The sequence below is a fragment of the Aulonocara sp. 'chitande type north' Nkhata Bay genome, linkage group LG22 (assembly GCF_057382095.1).
Source record: "Aulonocara sp. 'chitande type north' Nkhata Bay isolate Kocher_YH1m ecotype deep benthic linkage group LG22, A_spYH_male_GT1.1, whole genome shotgun sequence".
Taxonomy (NCBI): Eukaryota; Metazoa; Chordata; class Actinopteri; order Cichliformes; family Cichlidae; genus Aulonocara; species Aulonocara sp. 'chitande type north' Nkhata Bay.
In genome coordinates this window covers 28,581,891-28,607,815 of record NC_141364.1, presented here as the reverse complement: position 1 = coordinate 28,607,815, position 25,925 = coordinate 28,581,891, and the positions used below count along the sequence as shown (strand labels likewise).

Sequence of the window (25,925 nt, the reverse complement as noted above, 5' to 3'; positions counted from 1 at the left end):
GTCTAGGGAAATTATTCAAGAATCTTGGGTCAGACACCACAAGTTCATCATATTTACTACATGATCAGAATCAACACAACACACTTCTTTTTCCATTAAAGGAGTAAATACATAGTTCACTACTTTATTGTTATTGTCATTATATTGTCAAGCTATGAGTACAAAATATTTAGAAAAGATGCATTTTTTTCCTTAGAGCCCTCTTATGTGACAACCAGAGATGGGCAGTATCGCGTTACTTGTAACGCGTTACTGTAATCTGATTACTTTTTCGGGTAACGAGTAAAGTAAGGGATTACTATTGCAAAAACAGTAATTAGATTACCATTACTTTCCCGTAGGAACGCTGCATTACTGCGTTACTAAAACCGTGATTTTTTTGCGAGAATGTCTCATGACAGTGACGTAAGCGAGTGCGCCGTTAGTGACAACAGCTGTGTGCAGATCAACAATGGATCACATATCGAGTGCGGGAGAGAGTATGAGCGTGCAGCGTTTAAAGCGTGGAAGTACTGACCTTACTTTGAGTTTGATTCCATAAAAAGTGACAAAAACATTAGCGTCCGTTGTGCGTGGGAAGAAAACTTCTTTTTACAGCGAAAAAAAACCCTAAACTTCCGAGCAAGCACCGAGTGCGCAACGACGTAATGGGAAACTCACAGAGAAACTCGCGGATTCTTCAACTGACCGCGGCACACCTGCACCAGGGTAAACCTCCGCCTACCCTACTCCTGCTTTATAGGTGAAAATAGAGCAACAGGACCGCTGAGTCTTTGACTTTATTTATTTTCTGCTGTGTTTTACTTGCATCTATTTGAAAGAGTGAGTGTAAACACACACAAAAAATATTTTATGTGCTGGAATGTGCAGAAAATAAGTTTTAATGTTAAACTAATTTATTCAAGTCAGAGAATGTTGCATATAATTAAAATTTTGCTTGATGCATAAAGTTAAAAGATTAAAACTAATAAAACAAGTTTTAAAAAGAAACTTTTCCATTTGATTACATTTTGTATGATGGATTATGCAGAAAAAGTAGAATTGGGCTGAAAGATCTATCACTTTATCACCTATTCAGGTTGTAAATCGTGTTTTTAAAAAGTAACTAAGTAACTAAGTAATTAATTACTATTGAAAATAAGTAATCAGTAAAGTAACGGGATTACTTTTTTGGGGAAGTAATCGGTAATTAGTTACTGATTACTTTTTTCAAGTAACTTGACCAACACTGGTGACAAGCCTTTAAAAGATTTCAGTTTTGTTTTGTTTTTTGGGGAGGGCTTATTTGCATATTGTGCTGGAGTTTTAGCTTTTCCCCAAAATAAGACATAAGGGAGTATATCAATTATGGCTGGTTTTGGACTTGTCAAGTAAATCTTCAAATTGGATGAGTGTGATGACCATTGATCAATATTCGATTTTACCTAAAAGGCCAGTATTGACAAAAACATATATTGGTCTAACTTTCGTTGCGTTGCGGTAGACTGTCAGTAGCAGCATCCAAGCTTGGGTCAGTTCTGGCTCCATCCTGCCGAGCCATAGAGGGAGTTTTGAGGCACTGTGCCACCTGTCACCAGAGAGAAAACACAGGCAGGGTGCTCCTTAGAATCCCAGCAGTCGAAGGTTTCCCATATGGCCTTAAAACACCACAGGAAGCAGAATCTGTCACTGCTACGCCTGCCACACTATGGAGTAGTCTTTACAGAGTCAGTTTGTGGTACATAATGATCGCTTAAAAGCATCATCACAGCCAATTTAAAATTGTGCTTCATATTTGATGTAAAGCACAGCTGTATGATCTTAGAGTACAGACAGTACAGTCTACCAGCCATTACAAGACAGTGAGCCACAGACAGACCAGAGATCCCCCACCCAACCCCCACCATACACCCGCCAAGCAGGAGGACACAGATGCCCCTCTCAACCTCAACCTGCCCTAATGGCCAATGAAAATAGCCATGTGACCAACATGGGTTAAGTTGGACTGCCACAGTGTAAAGAGTCCATGGAGATAAATGGTCACCTGAGCTCCAAAAAGAACTCCAGTTACTGTATGACCTGACTCGTCAACAGCAGTCCATGTTGACAGATGTTGTGCAGAGCTCAGCTGTGGTGGGTGGTGCTGATTTTGACTCTAGTTCCAAATGTTCCAATAACATACTAATTCCATGTGTGTACAAATGTGGCTTTATGTAGCAAGGAGGAACATTTCTGTATTTAACCTCCTAGGACCTGGCGTCCACATATATGGACATCATATTTTGGGTTGTCTAGACCAAAATACTAAATTTTGCTTTACAAGAGCCTGTTATCCACTTACGCGGACATTATACTGCCACTGTTTTATCGAAATTTAAAACAAATTTCCTCTTATACAAAAATCAAGTTAAACAAAACAACACACACAAAAAAATCATCAGGTCCCAATCAGGGCAAATAGCAAAGAGAAATTGAAAATGCATGCCATGAAAGCGTTCGGGTCTTAGGAGGTTAAGGAGCAATAATTTAGATTTTCACTTTTCACCAAAGCAACGTGACTGTAATACACAATCCAAATTTCACACGTATGATACATTTTGATATGCCAAGCATTTTATTTTTATTTGAGCATTCAGCATGACACGTTTTATTAAATTTAACGCCTTTCATAGATTTATACTTCTTGCTAATGTTCTAGTATAACTCTAACATTAAAAGAAAACCCAGCCATATGAAAGGCTATAAAACAGTGTATGTCTTGTGCAAGTCCCAAGTCTAAATAAACAGGGAAGGCTCTGTCGAGAAGGGCACACACTGTAAAGTTTTTGCCAAATCAATGTGTGGATCAGAATAACTCCATGTCAGATTGGTGAAGGCCCAGATGGAGGCAGAAGATCTACTGTACTAACCCTTCACAGGAACAGCCAAAAGAAGAAGACCACAACAACTAAGATAGAGGGGTTTTGTGACATGTCCTATGGCAGTGTTTCCTAACTTTTTGGAGCCACGGCACATATTTCACATTAGAAAAATCACACGGCACACCGCCAAACAAAAGTGTCCCAAAAAGCATATTGATCATTTCCCCCGCGCACCAGGTTTAGCGGAATTGGCTCAGTTTGTCCCCAGTATAGCTTTTTTGCTTTCTTCTGACCACTACTCAAGCTAGGGCTTTCATCTGAGTCAGATTTTCTCCAGGACCCAGGTCCGATTGACTACTTTTTCTTTTTAGATATTTATCCATTGCTATCACGCCCTGCATCGTTTCACTCACAGCATGACCATTATGTAATTTCTTCTTCGTCTTCTTCCGTTTTATTGGCAGTTGGCAACCCATTTCATTAGAGCAAGTAGTTGTACTGCCCTCTAGTGGAAGAATGAAATTGTTCTGCCCGTTACTCATGCGGTCGCTCAGGCTATGTTCACACTGCAGGCAAAAGTGCATCAAATCCGACTTTTTTGACCCTATGCGACCCATATCCGATCATGGTATGACAGTGTGAACGGCACAAATCTGATATTTTCAAATCTGATCTGTGTCACTTTCGTATGTGGTACTGAATCAGATACGTATCTGATGTTTTAGTAAACGACTGCTGTTTGAATAGTCATGTCGCATTATATCTGTCTTTTACGTCACTGACACAAGACAGATGCCAATTATCAGCGCCGGAGAAGACATTGTGAACGCTTCCTGGTCATCCAGTGAAACTGTTGGGAAGACAATGCAAAACGTGAACATTTTATTTGTACTGTATAATCTGCAGACTCTGACAGAAATCTGCAACTATCCTTTGAAGCACCGCTCCTCTCAAAACAGCAATAAGGATAATTATTAGGCCATATGCAAATAACAAAATAACTTTATAACTTAAAGCAAAATTTGGAAACGTAAAGTCCAAAACAAGTCTTTATATTAAGGGCCATCAGTCAAGCAATACTGTTTGGTCTGGATCTAAACAGAGCGCGTTGTGTGTGACATCTTCTTTTGCGCATGCGGGCCGCTTTGAGGGTTCACACTAGAGCGCGTTTGCTGTCACATTTTATTTGTAGTGTCAACAAGCAGACAAAAAAAATCGGATTTGATCAAAAGAATCTGAATTGAGCATTAAGACCTGCAGTGTGAACGTAGCCTTAGACTACTAATCAGGAACCAGATAATATTCCACGGCACACCTGATCATTTCTCACAGCACACCTATGTGCCGCAGCACAGTGGTTGGGAAACACTGTACTATGGTAACCATGACATTCCAATTTCCTATTTTCAGATCCACAATAGGGCTGCCACAAACGATTATTTTGATAGTCGACTAGTCACCGATTATTTTTGCGATTAGTCGACTAATCAGATCATCATCCACTGGACGTAAAACTACAGCTTATATAACTATCATTAGCTTACAGCTTTAAGCTTTTAAGGTGCTAACTAAAAATAAAGACAAGATGATAGTTTATTCAATTTTAATGAAATTTGCAGATTGTTTCGGTGAAGTTTAATAAACTCCTTGCTATCTAAAATATAACAGGACACCGGGGTATATTCTCCAGCATCTCACACTTCTGATAATCAGCTGTCTGCTTGACGTTTATTCAGCTGTGTAAAAACTATAACTTTAATCTCAGCCAAACCGATTTACTCAGGAACAAATAAAATACTAAAAAAAAAAAAAAAAAAAAAAGCCAAACAACAACATTTTTAATTTATCTAAGTGACTCATATATATTTAACCTGAGTCGCGAAAGACGGCGGTGGGTTTGAAAACAATTTGCCGGGAGTCCGGTGTTCTCACGGCGCTAGTGAGCCTAGCCCCCGGCTCGCTATCGAGCTAGTGGGTAACAGACGTCTCCGAAAACGTCGGAGCGCTTTTGAAAATATGTGGTGTCCTGATAAACTGAGCCGATATTTGAGGTTTACACAGCTACATTCTCGCCTGAAAATATGTTAAACGTTTATTTTGTGACCCAGAAAGAATAATAAGAGTAATATTAAAACTAACTAGCTGCCGCCATTGTTGGAAACTAAGCTGGGCCGCGCTATGAATTCTGGGACACAGCTACTTCTTCTTCTTCGGGGTTTAACGGCAGCTGGAATCCTTGTACATGCAGTGCTGCCATCTTCTGTTTCAGTCCGTTATTACACTCTTAAATCCTGCTATTATTCCTGCGTCTTTTGCGATCTTACAAAGCTTCAAACGACACGTCGACTATTAAATCAGTCGTCGACGATTTTGATAGTCGACGTAATCGTGACTAGTCGACAAATCGTGGCAGCCCTAATCCACAATATACTTTATTAATCCCAGAGACAATTATGTGGTCACAGTTGCTCAAGACAGTTACGAACAAGTTAAAGTACCAATATAAAATATTACAATATACTACAAAATATTACAAAATAGCTCTAATAATACAAAGAGCTCTAATATACAAATATCTCAATATATTACACAAAATTGGAAGTTGAAATTCAGATGCGCCCCTTATCATACCGACTTTGTTATTAGTGTGAATGCTGATTAAGCATTCACAGTATTGTTATCCAATTATTTATTGTCATTTTCTCCAATTTCCCATGGAAAATTCAGAGGAAACAAGGGGAGTTAGACAGAAGCATGGCAAGCAACAGAGGTCATGAGCTGGAATCGAAATGGGGGCTTTACAGTTATGCAACTCTCAGCTAGAAAGCAAAGCCAAATTTCCCCCAAATGTCAAACTAGTGGAAAGCCTGGATTGGTTTCTGCTGTTCCAAAGTACCAACACAGACAACAGAAAGCACGCACATACAGTAAGACAATTATAATTGGAAACACTCTTTAGTGACCTTCTGAACTTGCCAGCCTGTGAATCAAAAACTATATATTCCAATGTAATTGTCTGACAGAGACCTGCAGTGTGTCACAATTCTTGGGATATTTTCATGAAGTAATTGTTGTAGTATCTTTTAATCATTTTTTACTGACGCTTATATGGACAATATTGTTAAGTTATATTTGTTTTACTTTTTACTTTTACTTGATTATCCATGTCAAAGTCTATAGGAAGCTGATTTGCATTGACAGATGTGCGGCACAGACAACCACAGTGTGAACAATTCTCTTAACAGTTCTGTTCAATCCTGCTATGTTTGTTGATCTATATGGGTGGGCCACCACCAAAGCCCTATTTAGAGCAAGGGAAAAAAACTGCTTACAGGCTGCTGGAAGTTGTGTCAGACTCTGATGCTGCAGCACCTTCCTGGCCATCAGTGCTGGTTGATAAAAGTCAGTACTTTGTGTCCTTAGATTTTAAAAACAGCAGAGGAAAGGACTCAAATAACTTTTTTTTTGCTCTGTTAACTTCATTAACCTCAATGTATATCATATAGCTAAAAGGTACACTCTCTATTAAAAATGTGTTAATATTTGCAGAAGCCCAGGAACAAAAGGCTCATTTACAGAAAAGTTAGTAAATCATATTTAGAGCAGCAGCAAGCCAAATCAGGAACAAGGAGTTTGACACAAAAAAATGGGAGGCATTGTGCAAGTGATGAGAAAACAAGCTGAAAATGGAGAGAGGAAATGCTAATTATAGGCAGAATGACCAGCTGCCTGCTATATTTGTCCCCACATCTAAGTTAGGTTGTTTCTGCGAGAGTTTTTGGCTTCAGGGTGTGAATGTGGCTTTTGGTTTGGTCGCTGACTGAAACTGTGACACTATTTGCATACCCTCATTGATTCTGATAACACAGGCATACTCCTAATGGCTACACCTGCAGTCAAATAAGGTAGCTTACATCTCATGAGACTGTGTGAATCATTTTTATGTGGACATAAATAGGTGGGATTCATTCTATCTGCTGAGCCACTTATGAGCATTTTCCGAATGAAAGGAATTGTTTCGTTTTTGCTCCTACGTGTGAGAAATTCAACAGAGAAAATGTCAGTCCTCTAGCAGGAAATCCACACAGACCCCCAGCAGGGCACACTTTATATATAAATGATGACATCAGGAAAAGATTTGAATTTGTGGTTTCCAGCTCTGCTCTTTTAAAAACTCCCTACCAATATAATGGCAAACACTGTAGGTGACTATACAGCATGACCACATGAAGAAAGGGAGGTGCAAAAAGGCATGGAAAGTCATGACACCAGCTAAAAAAGATCAGTAATTAGAAAGTAATCCTGCCACTTAGTGCAAATTAATATCGGCTGGTTCAGTTCCAACTGGTCACTATAAAAAGGTGTCTCATTACCAAGGTGTCACACAAGACAGATTTCATGATGGTTAAAACCAATGCGCTCTCTCAAGACCTTATTGGTGCAAAACATATTAATGGCATTGGTTACAGAAGAACTTCTAAACTACCGAAGGTTCCAGTGACTACTGCTGGGGCCATAATCCAGAAGTAAAGAACATTATTTCAGCATAAACGAGCCACAACCAGGTTCTCCAAGATTTCAGAATGAGAAGTGAAAAGAATTATCACAAGAGTTGTCCAAGAGCCAAGGATCACTTGTGTGGAGCTACAGAAAGACCTGGAATCAGCAGGTAAAATTTTTCAGAGAAAACGATAATGAATTTAACTGCCATGTCCTATATGCACACTCACCACGTAGGACTTCACTGTTGAAGAAAAAAAAAAAAAAAGCATGAAAAAGATTGCTGGAAAACATTTAGACAAGAAAAGCCTGTGAAATACTGCGAGAACATAGTCTGATGAGATAAGGCTTAAACTGAACTTTTTGGAGTTCAATAAAAGGCACTGTATATCACCCCAAAAACACCATACCAACAATGAAGTTTGGAGGTGGGAACATCATCGTGTGGCAAGGGCGTAGATTTGGCATGGACGGAAGGGATATGTCCCCACCAATATCCAGCGATTACTGAATTGTCCCCACCAATAATTTGATCTCTTCGAGTAAAGAAAAACAAAACCGATAGAAAGAAAAAAACGATCTGTCAACGTCTCATTCACCCAGCGGTGCAGAAAGAGTTAAATTACTTCTCTACTGGAGTCCTCGTGTGACAAATATGGCCAATGTGATTGGCTGTGCCTTTCAGGGAGCTCTGTTTAGTTTTAGCAGCGGCAATCCTGCGCTGCGAGGACCTGCAGGCAGTGTTGCCAACTTAGCGACTTTGTCGCTATATTTAGCGAGTTTTCAGACCCCCTTAGCGACTTTTTTTTTTTTCCTAAAAAGCGACTAAAGACAAATCTGGCGAGTTTTTCTGGTATTATTGGAGACTTATTTATGACGACTTTTTGACGTGAAACCGCGTATCGCTCTTACTCTCAACAAGCAGCGGTGCTGCCGTGGGCACCTCACCCGTGCCAAAGCACTCACAAGCGGAGGCTTTCTGGCATCGTTGTATTTTTACTCAGTTGTATATAGCATTTGTATTCTATTTTTATCTTATTGTATATTTTATTCTATTTTATTCTACTGTATATAGTATTTTATTCTATTCTGTACAGTTGTGTACTGTATTTATTCTTATTGTATTCTAATTTTTGCTTAACTTTTGCACTGTCCACTTCCTGCTGTGACAAAACAAATTTCCCACGTGTGGGACTAATAAAGGTTATCTTATCTTATAGTCCTCCCCCAGCTGCTATCGGGGCAGGAGACGTTCACACCTGTGCGTCCAAACGCTGCTCCCGCACTGACTGTAACGCAGTCAGTTCTTCCTTTACTGTTATGCTGTTTTGTGGATCACAAGGTTTAAAACTACTTATAAACACACACACAAAGTAACTCAACCAGAGTGCCTATTTCGGGTCACTTTTGCCGGTCCAGGCCCGGATAAAGGAGCAGGGTTGGAATTGTGACATTAAAAAACAATAATTGCTAAAAGAAATTTAATTTGTAGTTCTAAATAAATTCTAACTGCATTTAGGACGTTTTTTACTCCCTCTCTTCCACAATGTTATTTCTCTCTCCAACAACGTAGGTTACAATTACATTAGCATGACGAATTATGCAAATTAGGTGATGACGTCATTTGGCGACTTCTAGCGACTTTTAGGACAGCCAATAGCGATTTTCCTTACTGAGGAGTTGGCAACACTGCCTGCAGGGAGGAGAGGAGGATGGCAGCAAGAAAGGAAGAACCTGGATATAAGAAAGTATTTTTCAAAGAAACCTGTAAGTCACTTAAAGTCAAGTTCACTCATGAAATGTGTCCGTCATAATAACGTTACAGGCTATGCTAGGCCATAAATGCCAACCCTCCCGAGTTTTTCGGGAGAATCCCAAATTTCAGTGCCCCTCCCGATAATCTCCCGGTGTCACCATTCTCCCGAATTTCTCCCGTTTTTCCACCCGGGCAACAAAATTGAAAAACCATATCCCAGATTGGCTCAGCCAATTCCAGTTTCCAACAATGGCTACTACTACTGCAGCTACTTAGTTTTAGTATTACTCTTATTAAGCTTTCTGGGTCGCAAAATAAACGTTTAACATATTTTCAGGCGAGAATGTAGCTGAGTAAACTTCAAATATCTGAGCTGACGAGAACAGCAAACTCCGGACACATCGTTTTAGGCGTTGGCCCACATCAGTCTAAAATTGTATTTCACTATGAATAACGTGTTGCCATGTCCACCAGGAGAGACTGGACAGTATAGATGTAAAACAAATATGTCAGCAGTTTATCTCAGTTAACGAGAGGAGCAGGCATGTGTTTGGCTCCTTCACATAGTGGACATTGGTTGTAGTGTGGGGCACCAGTAGTCCATGTCTGTTGCTGTAATAGTTCATGTTTAGAATAAGAAATCCCAGCTCACTGATTTGATCGGGGCAATAGTGCCTAAAATGTTGCATAATTTTGCTGAGAGATCTTTTACTTTGTGGTAATCTTAGATGAGTAGTTTATGGACAAAACCCAACAGGTCATTCAGTGTTCCCCTAGTGCTAATGTGTAAGAGATGTTGGTGCAGTATAACTGAAGTAATGTTGTTAAGTCCTTAAAGTCATATTCTTTTATTGTAATGACTTATTTGAAGCTATTTTTATTTTTGTATGATACCTGATATATATGGAATATGACTGAAGTAAACTAAAGTCTAAAATACTTAGTCATTTGTTTAATAGTAATAACATTATATAATTCACATATAAAACTATGAATTGTAATTTTAAATGGTTTAAAAGCATGTAGAATAGCATATGTAAGTAAGTATGTTTCTCTTTTTTTTTCTTTTTTCTTTTTTTTTTTAAATCAAGAAGCAAAGACAAAAAGGGAAAAAGAAAAAAAAAAAGAAACGGGGCAGGGTTCGGTGGCTGAATCATCCGTCCCCCACCAATGCCAAAACCAAATCTACGCCCTTGTCGTGTGGGGATCCTTTTTTTCAGCATACGGCATTGGCACATTTCATATAAGTAAAAAAAGGATGAATGTAAAAATGTACAAAGACATTTGTGATTAAGTCATGCCATCTACCAGGATGGTGAAGGTGAAATGAGGGTGGACGTTTCAGCAAGACGATGATCCCAAACACACAGCCAAGAAAACTCAACTGCTTTTAGAGAAATAATAAAGCTGACAATGTCCCATCTAAATTAAGGGATTTAAAAAAAGAAAAAAGAAAAAAAAAAAACCCGTAACATTATTCTGTCTTCTTGGAAGGCTTTGAGGTTTTGTACATGTGTTCCTCTGTGTTAAAGTGTGGAAGTGAATGAGTTTGAGTCTGTAGTGTTTCAGGGAGAATGTGGTGGCTGCAATAAAGAGAAGCAAACATATCAGCACTCTGAGGTTTGCCCTGTGCTTTGATGTGAAGTTTTTGTGCTGCTGAAAACAAGATGTTATGATCATGTAGACATTAATTAACAATAACTCAATGTCCAAACCTGAGGTCAGTGTAGAGCTGGGCGATATGAGATTTTTTCATATCACGATATGTTTTTTTCATTTCAGGCGATAACGATATCTATCACGATATAAGCCAAATAACTATATTTGTAAGATTTAAATGTGCCGTTGCTCACAAGTAAAATGTGAAATAATCAGCAGCTTGTTTTGATTTAAATATTTATTTCTCATAATAAGTTCAACAGGGTAGATGTACTTAAGGAACATGAGACTTTTTCAGATAAATAAAGGCAAATATTGCAAACTACACAAAAGGCAGCCACTAAAGCGTTTAAGTTTCAAAATAGAACAAACAAAACAGACTAAATTGTCAATTCCACTTAGAAACAAAATATTAATTCTAAAAATAAATCTTAGTTTGTTTTACAGAAGAACAGACAAAACTGACTAACTTTTGTCAATATCAAATAAACTGAGAACTAAAAGGAAATTCTCAATCTCTCCTTGTTGTATAGGTGAGCTTTTCAAACAGTTTTAACAGTTACTTTAGTCTGACAAAAGCCGAATGACGAATTAGCGCTTCCAGTCAGAGACTGAGGCTACGTCCACACGTACACAGGTATTTTTGAAAACTGAGATTTTCCGTTTTCGTTTTAAAAAATAATCCCGTCCACACATAAAGGCAGAAATGAAGGAAAACGCTGCTATGAACATGCCAAAGCAGCAGGTGGCGCTAGATTCCTAACCGTGCAGAAATGTTGGCCAATCAGAAGTCTAGAAGCCTCGGTGGGAAAAAGTAAACAAAGCTGGGGCATAGAAGCAGAACCGAGTCGTATGTGTGGAGGGACAGTAACTGTGTGTATATGTAAGCATTTAAACACTGCAGAGAGTAGAATTAACAGTAATAATAATAATAATAATAATGGATACTTTATTGATCCCCATGGGGAAATTACTTGTTTTTCTCTGCATTTGACCCATTCACTCAGTGAAGCAGTGGGCAGCCCACTAAGCAGGCTCCCGGGGAGCAGTGTGTAGGGACGGTACCTTGCTCAGGGGTACCTCAGGGTAGCCGTTAAGTGGATTCGAACCGCCGACCTTCCGATCATGGGGCGACCACTTTACCTACTGAGCTATCCCTGCCCCAGTAACAGTATTGTAGAAATTCATTTCACCGAAACAATAACGTGGCGCACAGTGTGACGCATGCACCAGTTTATTGTATTTCCAGACTTGCTTTCGGCACAATTTACAGTGCACGCTACTCTGTTTTTTGTCAGACTTGAAATAGCCGAAATACCTTCACACTACGGAACTTCTTTGGCTCTTCCGTTCGACAATCTCTCCGGCATTGGAACCATCATCTGTTTTCTCTTCGGTCACGCTCAGTTGATTTTTCTAGTCGGCACACTCATTTCCTCCATTACGTGCTGGCTCCATTACCCGCTGGCTGCTTCCCAAACAAACACACTTGCGGCTTGGCACTTGTGCTGTACGTAACAAGTCACGCGACGTGACGCTGCGGCTGTGATTGGTTCGGCTCTGCGCTACTTAATTTGGATTGGCTGACCTTTTTTTTTTTTTTTTTAAGAGGACAAGAGCGGCGAGGTCTATCGCGATAGCTTAATTTCTCTATCGAGTAAAAGTTATATCGCGATACATATCGTTATCGTTCTATCGCCCAGCTCTAGGTCAGTGGCTCAAAGTTTTACTGACCCATGTACATTTTTACTGCCTTGTGAAAAATGCTTTTCTGTCTGAGACAGATATCTCTATGTATGTATATTTAATTGAGACACTGTTTTATATCATTTCACTTTTAATCCCCTAACCTCCAAATTTAGACTCACCGCTGTTCACTTCCATGTAAAATAGGACGGCTGCCGTCAGCCTTCAGCAAGCTGTATCATTTAAACATGATGTCAGACTATAGTAACAGTCAATCTGCATGTTTTAATGTAGCCTTACTGTAGAATTTTTGCTGTGTAAAACAAACGGCGGTGGATGGAGCAGCTACAAAGTTTTCTTTTCTTCACATTGGAGTTTGTTGATCAGGTGCTTTGATGAAGGATGCACTAGCTTTTTCCCCCCCAGTAAAGTTTTGATGGAGGTTACAGGAACAGTGCTGCTGTTTTGGATGCCACGTTAAACCAGCATCATCATCACTTCTGTTGTTTTATCAATTTTTTTTTCTATAAAATTGGGCTTAATGTGGTCAAATGTTTTATCCACACGCTGCTCCTAAAAACATTTGTATTGCAGGTCTGTTTTTAGTCACAAATGTGGGTGAAACACTCACCACTGATCATGGTTCCATGGTGCACTACAGAGCCGTGCATTAATCGAACCATCAAAGCAAAGACTTTGTGTCGATAATTTTTTTTTAATAATAAAATTATTCAAAATACTTGAATTGTTGCAGCCCTGTTGTTGCAACTACAATAAATGGAAATACAGAGAATTAATACTGATTGTTAAAAGAAACTACTTCTGCTATAGACTGCATATAAAGGATTGATGGAGTAATGTCATTCAAGAAGTCTTGAAACTAATGATTAACATCATAAACTCATCTAACAATTTAATGAGGTTATAAGAAAGGGAAAATCTTCCATACACGTTTGTAGAATTTGACCGGAGAAGTCACCCACTGTCGGTTTAAGGTACATTCATATTGGCTTCCCTTTTTTTTTTTTTTTTAATATGTATGATTTGAATATATCTATTGGGCAATGCAAAATTATATCCAACTTTCTTTCTTTTTTTACCCCAAACGATTTATAGAAGAAAAAGTATTTTAATAAAAATAAATGTAAGATTACTTACAGCTGTAAATGTGGAAATCTCACAAAAGACTTTCTACTGTGATAAATGATTAATTTTGTGCTTAGCCGAGTCCAACATGTTCATCAGTGGACAGAATTTGTTCTGCTGCCTTAAAGACAGAAAGGTTGCCATACATTCATAGTAGTGATTAGTCTACAGTACTTTTAGAATTTGGTGTTGGGGCTGTTGACTATTTTAAGGTTCACAATAATAGATTTAAGAGTTTTTATTCTGTTTCACAGTCATAGCAGCTAAAATATTAATGTATAATAGATAAGAGAGAAAAGCAGGAGGGATTAGTTTGTTACAGTTCTGATGGTACTGAAAAACTCCACACATGGCACAATCCCCCATTAAAATGAACATTATACAGTTTTCTGACTGCCTTCAGTCACGTGGAAAACCATTTTAGAATGAGAAAGATGATGGACACAGATCCATCTCTTCACCTTACCAATTAAGCAAAACCAATTAAAAGATATTGACACATATGTATGAAGCAAGGTCATATTTGGATCGTTGAATTCTTGAAGAGAAAAAAAAAACCCTATTCACCATACAGGGATGATATTTCTTCATGTATTTCTTCAATGTCACATTTTGTCAGAGAAGAACTTTACACATTTTCAGTACTGTAAGATTATCAAAACTGATTTACGAAAAAAAAAAAGATTGTTGAATGTTAAAGTAGATCTTGTTATAGATTTCTACATTAAATTCTATTAAGGGCAGCTTGGCTTTTAAAGAAGTGAATGTGGCCGAGGCATAGGTGCCATAAAGATGTTTCAAACCAAATCATTCTGAGTACCAAAGCCGTGACAGCGCACGGAGCCTCAGTGCATGAAAAGAGCTAAATCAGGAAACTAATGGAAACCAGTGAATAGCTGATAACAACCGCGTGCAAAGTCTTCACAGGGGAGTGAATGCGTGCAGCAGGCAGCAACTCTGTGCGATGTGATATAACTCAGATGGATCAATACTAACACAGTAGAGCCTGGTGCATCTGGCTAGGTTGTCTGCTGGGTTAAGCAGGATATGGAACACAAAAGTACATCCTAGCCTGTTTTTATTTCAAGTCTAAATAAATAAGTGAATAAATAATTTGCTGACCTTTTGTGCATCCAGCTCATTAAGGCGCAGTTCATTTCAAAAACAGCGTGCCAATTTTTGGAGAAAGCACAGCTCAGATCAAACCAATCCCAATACAATGAGGTTTTTTTTCCCCTCAAGCTGGGCAGTAAATGCAAACCAATCTGCCTGGATCTCAATGTGACGTAATGCAGAGAGAGAGCAGCCATATGTGCTCTTATTTCACCAACAGTGAATCAACAGACAGGGCTGAGGCAACCTGCCAAAGAGCCTGCTTGTTCAGGAATCTATACTGTCAACACACAGAGTGGCGCGAGAAACTGCTGTTACTGTAGGCAGCAGTAACAACTGACAAACACTTCTGAATTAAAGCAATAACTGGGACGTGGCCACGAACGATCTCGAGGTCTACCTGTGGGTACCAGCTGAGTCAGCAGTAGCTGTGTGAAACCATGCTATCTACCAGTGCTGCACGATCAGATATAAGAGTAGTACCGAGGAACAAAGCCACCGACACAACTAAAGCAACATAACACAGAAGCTACTACCATGGGGATCACAGAAAATCACAGCCTTTAACAACAATGACATGTCAACAGGAGCATGCAGAGCAGAGGGAGACAGTGTGATGCAACCCTAAATACCATACACACACAATGCAGCATGTATCCACTTTAAGGCTGCTAGAATCAATCATTTTAAACGACTAATGAATCAGGTGGCAGTGTAATGCATTACACGTCACAAACCCACAGAAAGTTACTCTCCACCCTCAGCTTCATAAAGCAGTTCAGCATCTTTCACATCACTGTTTTGGTGTTGTGGTGAATTTTGACACTTTACAGTTTTGGTCCTCTCTAAATGAAAAGGCTCTGATAGCTGTGACTTACCTGCAGGCCCATGAACAAGACTGATACACAAATAAGAGAATGACTATTGGACTTAAAAGTTATTACATCTCACACCAGTGACGTCATTTTGAAACCATTTGATTTTGTAGCCAGATGAAACTAGGAAAGAAAAAACAAGATGAATGATGCGCAAGCTCCAGAGCTGAAAAATTAAGCCAAAGTGGAAGTGCTAAAAACTTCAGTTCCTAAATTGGCCACTTGAGGCTGCATCCAAAAGGAAATCAATACCCAAAATGGGTATTGATTTGGATAATGGGTATTACAGGCTGGCACAAACATGGTTTTGGTCTCTTTGGTCCCCCCTCATAACAACTAGATAAAGGTGGGGGGTTTGTTTTGTTTTTTTAAATATAACACAGTGGGCTTGATGCTGAAGGCCAGTGGCATGACCACCCTCGCACTTAACTAAAAAAAAAAAAAAAAAAGTAAAAACAGACCATCCTGCAGTCTTTAAAAACACCAATAAGACAAATTGAATTAGATTAAAAAAAATACTGCTGACTAGGGCTGTGCAATATGACCAAAATCTCATATATAACAATTCTATCATCCCGATAACGATATAAATCACAAAAATGTAACATTTTCTGTAAATTCTGTGAATCTCGGGCAGCTCGACTTGCGTGAAGTGTTTGCAGCTGCGCGTCATGTAGCTGGAGTCGAGTGTTTTAACCGATGCATGAAACTATACATTTCTAGACATAAGCTGTAACGCCCGCCGTTTTCTTTGTGAGTATTTATTACACGGCGTGCTGCGGGGAAAAGCCTGTTCTAAAGTTTGAGTCTAAGGTTTATTTTTTAGCACCTGGCGGCTCTTTTTTGCTTCTCATCCGTAAATAATCTGCTCTTTCACGTGATTCAGTTTATTTTGAAAAGTCTCAACAGGATCTTGAGCTTTATTGTGAAAGGTTTATGTGGAACATAAACAAGCGGACACGCGATGCTGTTACCGTCGTTGTTGCTAACCACAACGCATAAAAACAGGCGCTTGTCCGTCCGTAGTGTATATTACGTATATTAAATATAAGAGAAAGAGAGAACTTTAAGAAATGAATATAGCCACTACAGTGTCCATCAAAATGATGAAAACAATATTGCCGTAAACAGTTTATTTTGCGAAACCACGAAACAAACGACAGCGTAAAATGAAACGATAGACGTTTTTATATCGTCATCCGATATATATCGCTATATCGAACAGCCCTACTGCTGACAACTCTTGTATCTTGCTGTGGTGTTCCTGGACGTCTTTACCTTTCTGCACTCGTTCCAAAAAAAAAAAAAAAAATCTATAGTTATCATCAGAATATCTACTATCAACTGATGCTTGACTGGCATTCTGCTACTAATTAAGGCATAAGTTTAGAGGCACTGCCATTTTAAATAATAATAAATATACATACACAGTCAGCTGTATCCAATCCCTGTCTGCTTGGCCTCACCATCACTAATTTAAGTAATTGAACTGGACCTTTCCTCAATGTTTGTGCTGTTGTTGCCTTTTAGATCATTTAATCGAATTATTTAACAAATACTTGCTGTGAAATGCAGGCCATCCAAATAGTTTGTCATCCAGTTCTGGCAAGTGAAACTCTTTTTACTTATTTTTTTGCAATAACTACCATGAATACATGTCTATGCATTGCATAGGTCATTGATACAATTAACACTCTTTGCACTTCACACTCTGGTCACCTTAGCAACAAAACACCACCCCACCATGAGGGCAGACAAAATGTTAAGGTTTAGGTTTCAAAACATGGAGCCCGAAAGCCAGTTTAGGAGGCCATGGTAAATATATCCATTTAAAAAAAATAAATAAAAAATACAGTCTCTATTGCAGCAGGGAAAGGTGCTCCTTCTGTTCTGCTATTCCGCTGTGAGTGGGAGGGCAACTCTAACCAACCTGCAACAGGTGGAATCTGTTCCACCTCTCTGCACTGAGCTCACCGAGGCTGTGGAGCAGAACTGCAGCCGTCTACACCTGTACTCCAAGATGGTAGCAATGGGACCAACTTTAGAAAGACTCGCAAGCCCCAATTACACTAATCTGTTTATTTCTTGTAAAGCAGGCTGCTTGAAGGAAAAAAAAACAAAAAAAAAAAAACTTACACACAATAGTGTGTATGGTTCCTTGCAGCACACAGGAACACATAACCTTGATGGATGAATTAAAAACTGCCAGAAAGGTGAATGTGGGTACATTTTGTGCTCTCCCTCTGTGTAGGTGATTTGTGAATGAGAACTGCAGCTGACAGGCCTTCTGCCTCACAGGCTGCTCTCTCCTCAGGGGTCACAGAAACCAGAGGTTTCTCTCCACCTCACAGAAACCCAAGCTGGGCCCATACGCTTGCCTCCGGGGTCACTGATGGCATCCAACCCCCTCCAGAAGAGGGCTGCAGCTCGGCCGATGGCCTAACAGCTCGCAGAGAGAGCACACATGCTCCAATTCCCATACACACACACACACGCACGCACGCACTGCATGCATAACACCCGAGCATACGGCATTCACAAAGCACACTTGCACGCTTTTCTGCCAACATGTTTTCCCTGCGTATACACGCAGAGACACCCACACACACCCACACCCATACCCGCACACCCACACAGGGTGAGTGTATCCTTTCATTAACAAGGATGAAAGTCAATTTCCACTCCTGTCGTGTTAGGCTGGCCGCTGGTGGGGAGGAAATCTGTTTGCTGATGGCAGTTTTGACATTCAAGCTAGCGTCTCTGTGGCTGGGGGAAGCCCTGTTTGTCCTGATTGATGATCAGGGCCAACAGAGGGTCTTCTACTGCATGACTACCTAGAATACTGTCACCCTCATCAACACATACGTGTGTGTGTGTGTGTGTGTGTGTGTGTGTGTGTGTGTGTGTGTGTGTGTGTGTGTATACACATCCTTGCACACGTCAGTGCTTGGACCTAAAGTAGGATGTGCATAATACATACGTGAGCTTTATAAGTGAAGAATCTTATTTATTACTGCTGTAGTTGCTTAGAGTTAAGAAAAAGAAGAAAAAAAAAAAAGGGATTTGTCAGGCGCGAGGAGTTTGATGATATATTACATTGGGAAGCGATCTGTTCCAGTGCAATTTCAGTATTATATACTGTAGCCAGTGTAGAGGATAGGAAATGACTGTTTCCTATTTCAAACTTGAACTGCAGTGGCTCGCCGGAAGCAAATAGTTATAGTCTTGTTACTTAAAAATACACACTAAAACCAAGTCATTGGTGATCATTTAAGTCGACAAAACAGTGTAAAACCACCAACAAAAAGCTTGAAACGTAATAGTATGATGCAATGTATAAATATAAAATATATATACATTTCTTTATAAGTGGTGTGTTTGGTGTTGGTTGAGACTTCTACAATTACAGCGTAAGGGTGGGAGAAAAAAAAATCGATACAGCATAGTACTGCAGTGTTTGAATGGCAATATTGTATTGATGGTGAGACACCAAACATCGATATTTTATTAAATAAATTAAAATGGTCTTGGAGTACTGTGAAAAGAGAGCTCATCTCATGTAGCACTGAGATAACTTACATGAAATCAACACGACCGAAAAACCACCCAATGATGGACACAGCTGACAATGGGAATTCAGAGCAACCAAATGGTGCTATCACGCAAGTGAAATTCTGTCTATGTAGACACAACATATACACACACACGTGTGTGTGTGTGTGTGTGTGTGTGTGTGTGTGTGTGTGTGTGTGTGTGTGTGTGTGTGTGTGTGTGTGTGTGTGTGTATATAACAGAGAGAGAGTTCATTAAACAGACTGCCAATAACTATCAACTTCACCACATGCAATCACAGACTGACTCGGTCTTATATCAATATTTACAGCAGGTTTTAGTAACAGTTTTGATACAGTTGAAAAGCTCATTTTGCAGTAAATTTGACATAAACCTATTGCACAGGATAACACAGGTCTTGGTAAAAGTTAAGTTTCAAACTTCATAATTTGCAGTTACAAAAAAAGATAGTAAATTGCAATATATTTTACTGCAATAGTCAGCAAGAAGCAAAATGTTTAAAAATAATAAATAAATATCACAATATCATATTATTGTGGGGTGTCTGGGGACTCCCAGCTCTAGTGGTATGTCAGATGTCATCTTTATTTAGAGTGCTACTGCCCAGTTTGAAATTGCGCAAATCACAACTCTGATTACCAAAAAACTCTACCAGAAAATATCTTCTTGGTTTACATCTCAAGTAACAAATGTCCTTTTGCTATCTGCATGGTATTTGTTTATTAGTTGTGACTGCATTTTTTAAGTGAGCCTTAATATGTAATCCTTCTTTTCCATGGTAGTTTAAAAGTTAGTTTAAAAAAATAATAATAAAATAAAATGCACAGCCCACTTGCAGCAAACTGGAATAAACAAAAATCACTCATCCAGTTAAGATCACTGGCAAAACCAGTAGATATGAATGGGTTTACAGGCTGTTCAGAGCTCTGCAAAATTCTGTGGACATGTAAGGAGCACTGGTTATTTCTCGCCAGTCAGTTTGATACCAACCAACCATTTTGCTACTTTTTCAATTCAACAAGGGTTTTTGTATGGCTGATCTTGTCAAGTGACCATGTGTGGGCTTTTGCTCCTAAACAGTTACACTCTAAGATGAATTCAAACACCTATCATCAGTGACAGAGTGTTTTACCAAAGTACACCAAAGCAAATTCATGATAATAATTAAAAAATAATAATTTAAACAAAGCCTAATGAATGCTTAGAAGGCATATATTAATTCAATGATTTAGTTATTTTGCACCAAGCAAAACAGCGCTTAAATATTGTAAGGTAAGGATCGTACAATAATACAGAGAAAACCCCAACGAGCAAGCTTTTGGCAACAGTAGGAAGGAAAAACTCGCTTTTAACAGGAAGAAACCTCCAGCAGAAAAAGCCTCAGCAGGTGCCACCATTTGCCTTGACTGGTTGGGGGTGAGTGTCTCTCATCCCCAACCAATCGAGGAAACACTGGAAGAGAGTCAGAGTTTCAGTCGTGTAACTTACTGACAAATAGATGTAATGCTTACATGATTAACATACTATTTATAAAAAGATTTCCATTTAAACTCAAAAAGGTCCAGCCTGATGAAGAATTCTACACTTGTTTAAATACATTTTGACTTCTTAACCTGGAACACTTCACCTGCTACCAAGGACACTAGTGACTGGCACCTGAGTGACAAGGTGCCCACTGGGGACTCCCTTAAGAACAGGAAGCATGAATATCAATGTTGTCCTCGCTGGCTTCACTGCCCTTGCTGAACAGAGGAACCTGTGAAAAGGACGTAGCAAAAACTATGCCATTTTATAACATAGCAGCACAACGTGGGACTTCATAACACCCACTGAGACTCTGCATGCTGCATAAATGTTTACTGTACGTGTTAAGAACCAGGTGCCTTGCCTTTTGAGCTCCACTCAACATGTTCTCTCCCTCTCCCGTGGCAAAGCCAGTGAAAGCTATTTGGGCTTAGTGCCTATCAATGCCACAGTGAGGCCATTATGCTCCTGCTTGAACATCAGGCCCGATAGGAGTGATGCTAATCTACAGGGATCCATTACAAACTAACAGGAATTACAGCATAATGGTGATAATGATGGTTTTGTTTATGCTTGATACACTGGCAGACATCAGGAGCTTGGTAAGTTGTTCTGGATAAAACTGCATTACAGCTGTAGTCAACAATAATGTTCCTGAACATGTGTTTCGACTTCATTGCTTGTCATCACTTAATAATATGACAATAAGTGAACCTACAGCTACTTCCCACAATGCTTCTCTAATGGCTGTTTTAGACACGCTGGCCCTTCTGTCTTCTGTGAGGTCCAGAATATATATATATGTATGTGTGTGTGTGTGTATATATATATATATACACACACACACACACACACACACACACACACACACACACATACATATATACATACATATATACATACATATACATATACATATATACATATACATATATATATATGCATGTCTCACCTCCTGGTGAGACATGCCCGGAACACTTCACCCAGGAGGCATCCTTATCAGATGCCCGAACCACCTAAACTGGCTCCTTTCGATGTGGAAGAGCAGCAACTCTACTCTGAGGACCCCGCGGATGGCTGAACTTATCACCCCATCAGTAAGGGAGAGGCCAGGCACCCTTCGGAGGAAGTCAATTTCTGCGATCTCCGTCACTACCCACAGCTCGTGACCATAGGTGAGGGTAGGGACGTAGATCGACCGGTACAGTGCTTTTACACTCAACTCTCTCTTCACCACGACAAACCAGTACAGCGTCCGCATCACTACAGCTGCAGTACCAATCCGACTGTCGATCTCCCACTCCCTTCTCCCGTCACTCGTGAAAAAGACTCTGAGATACTTAAACTCCACTTGGGGCAGGAACTCGTCCCTGACCCGTAGTGGGCACTCCACCCTTTTCTTTTGTTTGTTTGTTGCCACTGCAGGAGAATTACACATTAAGGTAATGAATTATTCATAATCAAAGGTTTATTCAAGACCAAGAGTAAAATCTACTTTGTACAAGTGGGAGAGGTGAACTGACACACACACACACACACACACACACACACACACACACACACACACACACACAGAGGCTGAGTTTCACCACTGAATCATGGGCTCAACAGGTGCTGCTCTCAGCTAGTTATCGGGTGTCCTGAGCTCTCTGGAAATTGTAGTTAATCTGAAGTGTTCCTATTGATTTTTGTCAAAGCTGTTCAAAATTCAAAATTAGGATTTGCAGTATTGATTACCGTATCCTTACTGAGCATGTGGGTGTTACCAAGAGCATGGCCTCCTAAACCATTAGAATTTAAAACAGAGTTTACTGACATGAAAATTTGAATTTTTAAAAATGTGACATTACGATTTCAAAGCATATTCATATCTATTATACACTGTATTTACAGGAGTTGATCACATATGATTTTGTGTTATTAGGTTAAAAAAAAAAGGAAGAAAGCATACAGACTAGTATTAGCTACATTTAAATTGTATTTAATTTGTGGTATGCTGACACAGACTCTTAAAATGATCTCCTCCACATTTATGAAAGCATTATAGACTACTTTTCTATTTTTTAAATTCAATCTACTGAGAAACTTTTTTTCACATTTCATTTTATTCTAATTAATACAAAGATAGCAGAAAATAATTAGCGAACAGAAATTTTCTCTTACTAGAAAGTCAAATAACATCTAGGCAACACTGAACTCAAGTTTCATTTTGGAACTGTTTTCCAACCATGAATAAACATAGAAATACTAACAGTTATTCAACGGGTAATGTTTGCTAGGACACTGCTTCAGTAACGTTGAGGTCTGGGCTCTGAGGAGGCCAGTCCATGACTGAATGTTCCACAATGTGCCTTGTAGACCATTTCTGATAAGCTTTGGTGAACAGAGGGGTCAACTGAAGGCACAAATGCATTTCTCAGGGCGTGTCTCAGGTCGTTGCTGGACTTTCTCTGATTTCTTAATCGCAATTTTTAGATACTGCTGTACTTTCTGCTACTTCTTTTGTCCTGCACTTGTCCAGATTCCTCAATTTTTTTTTAAGAAGACACTGGACACCATGCGAAGATATGCCAAACTGTTATCTTTGTCATTTTCATGTGTTTTTCCAAAATGCTGCTAGTAACAAAGTGCGTAAATTGTTCATTATGTGTATACACTAAACAGGTTCAACCCTTTATAAATTAACAAACAAGAAGGCAAAAAAAACAAACCAAAAAACCCCCAAAACAAAACAACAACACGCTGCTCAGAAAATAGTTAGATTGAGATACTGGGAGTATACTAATTCTGTAAAGCCAGGAGAACAATTGCTTAAAGCCACCTTTAAAAAAATAAAATAAAAATTACAAAAAGAATTTGCTCATTGGAAGGAGATATGGACTGACTCAAGATTGCACTTGAACAGAATTGACTAAATTAACTAAAACTAAATAATTATGTGAACAACAAAGCAACAGATATGAAACAATTATTATTTTTCCATCATTTGTGCGATACCTTTATGAATTATCTGCTGGTCGCTTGAGAAGTAAACGTCAGAGGTGCAGCTATTAAATGGACAATCGACAAATGAAACAAGAACACCAGAACTCAGTCATTTTCCTCTGCTCCAGCACAACATGGATCTTAGGTTCCAAAGTCTACTTTAAGCCCTGATCATGACACACGTTAAACTACATGAGATTAATGGGAATCCTTTCAAAAGGAGGCTTTAGTTAATATTTACAGCAACACAAACAGCTTTCTGCTTCAAAAATATTAAGCTGTGCTTTCATGCATTTCATATTCTGTACAGTTGTGTACTGTATTTATTCTTATTGTATTCTAATTTTTGCCTCATAACTTTTGCACTGTCCACTTCCTGCTGTGACAAAACAAATTTCCCACGTGTGGGACTAATAAAGGTTATCTTATCTTATCTTATTTATTTATCCTATAACTGACAGGAGCTGCCTCTGCTCCTCTTGGGAGTGAGTGAGTGATTGATGCAGGCACGGAGAACACCACTGACTGCTGGAAGACCCAGTGCTGCACTGTTGTGTCCCCTGCGCACCCTTCACAAGGTGAAGCACAGGGGGAAGAGAAGATTATAATAAACAACCACAGTCACAGCCCCAAGGCTTTAACATGAAGCCTTTCCAGGGAATGCCAAAAATCTGACCCTTTCACTACAAAGCGAGACATGACCATATGAGACGTGTAAAATCGAAACTATGAAGCAAACTGCTTTACCCAGCTTGACTCATGATGAGCAATAATTTATGACTGTGATCCATTAGTATTTCCTAGAAACATGTTTCACTTCAGCAGGAGCAGAAACACATGTTTACAATGAAAAACTGAACCCCAATTCAGTCATTTAGTAAAAGGAAATAACATGAAACGTTTGAAGGAACAAGTGGATTTAGATAATCAGTGACTATCCCCCCCCCCCCCAAAAAAAAAAAATACTGAACCAGTGCACTGTCCCAAGCTCCAGTTTGCTTCCAGAAATGCTGTCTTGGAAGGATTAACTAACAACACTGTTGTTTTTGTAGCAAAGTCAGCAGCCACAGCTGTCCCCAGATGCCCTGGAATCCAGCATCATTTTTAGCTCAGAGCAGTACAATAAATCTTGCCCTTTTGTAGGTACACACCATTTTCATCTCAACTAGTAATTAGCAACTGGTGCTACAGAAATCCAAACATACAACACAGGGACAGTAAAGTTTATCCATTTGGCAACCACACTGACATACAAATCAAGCCCACCAATTTAAGCTCAGTTGTGATTATGTAACATTATCAGTGCTTTTCTTCTCACGCATGATGTCATATTGGATTCTTTGCCAAGCAGGTTATGCAGAAATGTCCGAGCAAGGGGAAGGCGTAATGCAGACAGCGTAGCTGCCTTTTTCCGTTGCGTGTAGCGTGAGTCCGTTCAGAAAATCTCGCATTTTACTCCATGTTGCTCACAACGGTATGACGAAAATCTTTTTTTTTTTTTTTTTAATAAATGGGGGGAGAGGGGTGGTGGTGGTCCTGAACATACAGGGTTGTCTTTCTACACAAAAATGGGAATAAAAGTGCTCGTAGGTGGATGCTACACTGACCACAAAAAAGTGAGAAAGAAACAGTGTTCTTGAGCATGCGCACTTTCAGAAGAATTAATAAATATTGAAGTGCCAGATTTTTTTGAATGGAGGCTAGTTTGCTACAAAGAGCTGCTGAAGCCCCGAGCAACATCACGCGCTGCCGACTCAAACACTGACTAATCAATAACAAACCACGAGCAGTGATTCACACCTGTGTAAAACAGCAAGTTTGGGGGCTTTTAAACGGAGTGACTGGGTGAAAGGAGATAGCTGTTGCGATTTAAGGCACTGAATACTCGCACAGCAGCGTTTTCAAGCCGCAGCCCTGTCACAAGAAGGAAATACAGATTTAGCAAAACACCCAGGACACGCAGAGGCAGACCACTCCAATTTTTCCACATAATGCCACACACAGAGCCAAGGTGAGCTACTACGTTCGGCGTCAAGTTTACTGAAAAAAACCCACCATCCACGTGATTTCAAAATAAAACGGCATCGTAAAAAAAAAATCCCAAACACTTCTCCTCCTGTGTTTTTTTTCTCAACCACAGCTCCGCGCTGTTCACTTCACACACAATTTTAACACCACCCAGCTGCTTTTATCCCCAGTTACCCACGTATTCTACGTCACAAGGCGTTAATTTAGGCTGAAATCAATGCACTTCCTGTCCCTTTATGT

General features: G+C 39.4%; 1 protein-coding gene across 3 annotated transcripts in view; it reads right to left on the bottom strand.

Annotated features, from left to right (window-relative positions):
* Positions 1–25,925, bottom strand: part of hivep3a (HIVEP zinc finger 3a) — a 57,166-nt gene that overhangs the window by 30,296 nt on the left and 945 nt on the right. The gene's annotated exons all lie outside the window — the stretch shown is intronic.